This window comes from Engystomops pustulosus, chromosome 11 (genome assembly GCF_040894005.1).
Source record: "Engystomops pustulosus chromosome 11, aEngPut4.maternal, whole genome shotgun sequence".
NCBI classification, from domain to species: Eukaryota; Metazoa; Chordata; class Amphibia; order Anura; family Leptodactylidae; genus Engystomops; species Engystomops pustulosus.
The window spans coordinates 75,845,248-75,849,524 of NC_092421.1; positions in this window are offsets into that span (position 1 = coordinate 75,845,248).

The following is a 4,277-nucleotide window of genomic DNA, read 5'->3' on the forward strand; positions in this document are numbered from 1 at the left end:
CTTTCCTTCCAGCGCCATTGGGTGCACCTGGACCCCTCTGATAATTATGTAGGGCTACAGGCAGTAGTGCTGTAAGAGCACATATGAGCAGCAGAAAGCTCCCATGCAATAGAAAAACATCCATATCTACAGTGTGTGAGGTAATAAACATCCCATAGAGATCCCTGTGTGAAGCAGATACCTGCTCCGCCATGTCTGCACTATGTTAGGTAACTGGGAGCAGGTCACCCCTGCAGCATGTCCACATAATATTATAAATGATTTCTCCCAGTAACATTAAGCAGCCATATCCGCAGTATATGAGGTAATAAGCCGACATACAGTCATGTCTGCCATATATAAGATAACTGGGCTTATATTCATGAGGAGATTATTACATAAACTCCTGTGTTAATTATGATTTCTGAGGTAAAAATCCTTCTATACATGATGTAGAAGCTGATTCTTTATTAGTACATGATGGGGGTCATTTACTAAGGGCCCGATTCGCGTTTTCCCGACGTGTTACCTGAATATTTCCGATTTGCGACGATTTCCCCTGAATTGCCCCGGGATTTTGGCGCACGCGATCGGATTGTGGCGCATTGGCGCTGGCATGCACGCGACGGAAATCGGGGGGCGTGGCCGAACGAAAACCCGACGGATTCGGAAAAACCGCCACATTTAAAACAAAAAAATCTGTCGCGGAGCTTGCACTTACCTTCACTCAGCCCAAGCCGGTGAACTCAGCGCGTTCCGATGCTTTTCAGCGCAGCAGCGCCACCTGGTGGACGGCGGAGGAACTACCTTAATAAATCCCGGCCGGACCCGAATCCAGCGCAGAGAACACGCCGCTGGATCGCGAATGGACCGGGTAAGTAAATCTGCCCCGATGTGTGAGGTGTATGTGGTGACTACAGTGTGATATAACTCCAGTATTATATTGCCTCAGGCAGCAGACATGTTTCTCCATAGAGAAAGAGGAAGAGAAACCCAGGACAGGAAGTGATATAAATACCGTATTTTCCGGACTATAAGGCGCACATAAAAACCTAGGATTACCTTATAGTCCGGTGTATGGAGGAGGGCAGTGTTCCCTACTTACATAGGTCCCCGCTACCGGAGACCGGAGACAGCAGATCTCCAGCGGGAACTGCAGACCACGTGGCACGAACAACAGGCGCCATAACGCCAACCAACTTCTACCGTGTGGTCTGCAGTTCCCGCTGGAGATCTGCTGTCTCCGGTAGCGGGGACCTATGTAAGTAGGGTCCGCTGCCCTCCTCCACCTGAACGGACCCCCTTCCCCGGAGACCGCTCACCTCTTGCCGGGTCTGTCTCCGCTCCGCTTGCCTGCCACGCCCATGGACCTCCGCCACGCCCACGGACCCTGCGCCTTATAGTCTGGTGCGCCTTACATATGGAATTATTCCATATATAAGGCGTTTATTACTAATGCGCCTTATAGTCCGGTGCGCCTAATAGCCCGGAAAATACGGTACTGCTGGGCCACAACACTCTCACATCACCACACTTGATATTACATAGACCTGCACCACAAACCACATATTTGGTCCCCGCAAAGCAGACCCACACCTATTAATTCAATAAAAATACATAAAAATTCCAGTGTTCTAGATTCCCCCCCATACCAAAGTCATGTCCCCCTTTGCTTATGGCTCTGGGTTTTTCTATACATGGATCAAATGTTTGCATGGCATTTTCTATGGCAGAATTGTATTCATTGGTAACCGATATTCATTCAGTTCTGCAATAAGTTAATCATATGGATCGCTTCTGGTAATTACAAGGCCAAACTATGAGCTGCATCCCCAATACAGAAAGGGAGAAGTGTTTTTATATCTATTTCTCTCTGGTCTGGCGGGGACTCCACAATGAAGTTCCCATGATGGGTTAATAAGACATAAAGGGGCTTATTTACTAAGCCTCCGCGTAATGCACTTTCGTTGGTTTTTCTGACGTTTTTTGGAATTTGCGCCGCTGTGACAGATATTTAGCAGGGGTTTCTTTCATGCAACAGAAATCTGGGGACGATCCGATTGACCATTTCTTTAACTTTATCTGGCCTATCCATTCTGGGAATACACACACTGAACTTAACACTGCCTGAAAAGGAGAATTTAACATTTCCCATGAACATTGCTGGTCAAATCCAATCATCACTATCTATACCGTCTTCTAGCACATTAACAGCATTTCATTATATACTGTACATTTCATTATATTCATTTCAATTTTTGGTTCTTTGTGTATTTTACTGCCATTTTTGGGTGATAAAATCCATATCCCCATTGACTTCAATGGGGTATGTGTTCTAGTCAAGGTTTAGACCGAAGTTCGGATACCGAATCACATTTTTACATTAAATTGTTACGAACCCGTCAAATCTGGATTTTAAACAACCTACTCATCTCTAGTGCCTACTTAATGCAACTTTAAAAATGGGGCAAGTTTCTGCTCTCAGAAAATATATGGTTTGGTTGGAGTTTAGTATAATTCTCTATGCTTTAATTTCAGTTTCATTTGTACATATCAAAATCTTTCTGGAAAATAACACAGCAAAATTTCCAGAAATACCTAATAGGGAAAGTGTTATATGGGTTGTTATATGGTTGACTCTCGGGGGCCCTGGTGTTGACTCAGAGGAGGGGGTGGGACCAACCAAATGGAGGAGCCATCTCCACATGTCTCCTTAAGAGACTTGTGGAGGCAGCAGAGAACTGGTAAAGGAGGAGGTGGGACAGACAGGACAATCTTCCAACTGTTCAGGACAGCAGGACAGCAGCAAGAAACCTGGACTGTCCCGCCGAATCTGGGATGATTGGGAGCTATTATGAAGTGAAGGACATGAAATGAACAGGTGAATTTGATATTCAAGGGGAAACCTGTTCTGTTCATGTCTTTCATCGTTGCTGATAATGATGCAGTTGAGATGGCAGTTATAAGGCTGCAACTAGGCAGAGCGGCCTGGATGCGGCCAGCTGCATCACTGAAGTGATTGTGACCATAATTCATAGCAAAATTAATATTCACTAACAATTTGAATGTCAAAAGTACATGACACTTATTAAATAATAATTTTGTTAAGAGTTATATATCGATGTTCCAGCTAGTTGCACCCTACATGTGAATGCTGCATGAACTGGCCGGAACCTGCTTTGCCTTTTGTGCAAAAGGGGCAAAAAGTAGCATGTTCTGCCGTACATGGCTGGATAAATCCTAACCATTGAGGTGGGTTCCATGTAATTCCCAATTCTGTAGGTCCCCCTTTTTCGTGTTGACTGTAAGCTTGGAACTTACATGGGACTGTCTACCATTATTAGCCCAATGGGTATGTGAAGCATATGATATAAAATATGACAATGCTGCAGATTTCTGACTGGTTGTGTTGGTCACTTCTTCCAGTAAGACAACTTCTTCTGTTCTCCAAGAACTTTGCGTTTACATGTTCTGTCTTGGTCGTGTTTCAAAATACAATCCAGGCGGAACAGGGAGGGACTTGTCACTATCGCTTATGTGTTTCAATAGAAATGCATGTAATCGGTAATAAACATTCAGGGGCAGATTTACTTACCCGGTCCATTCGCGATCCAGCGGTGCGTTCTCTGCGGTGGATTTGGGTATTCACTAAGGTAGTTCCTCCGACGTCCACCAGGTGGCGCTGCTGTGCTGAAGACCATCGGAATGCACTGAAGTTCACCACATCCTATACTTGGTGAAGGTAAGCGCGAGTCCCGCGACACTTTTTTTTTTTAAAATGCGGCGGCTTTTCTGAATCCGTCAGGTTTTCGTTCGGCCACGCCCCCGATTTCCGTCGCGTACATGCCAGCGCCGATGCGCCACAATCCGATCGCGTGCGTCAAAATCCCGGGGCAATTCAGGGAAAAATCGTCGCAAATCGGAAATATTCGGGTAACACGTCGGGAAAACGCGAATCGGGCCCTTAGTAAATGACCCCCTCAGTGGGCACTTGTTACCTTACAGATGAGTTTACTCCCGCCTGCTCTGAGTAAAAGCTGTGGAGGTTGATAACTACAGCAGTGACTGCAGAGAGCTAAGGGCACAGCAGTATAAATAAATCTACAATCCTGGGCTATAAATCCATTTTCACAGTCCTGTTGCTGCTACTATGAAAGTATTTGTTATCCCCAGAATAATCTGTATAATACATTCAGAGCAGAATAGATTTTCTATAGATTCTGCATTCCCCTGATAATATGAGTTCGTAGCAGTAGCAGATGTCACTTTGCTCGCTACTTTCATATTTCATCTTGTTT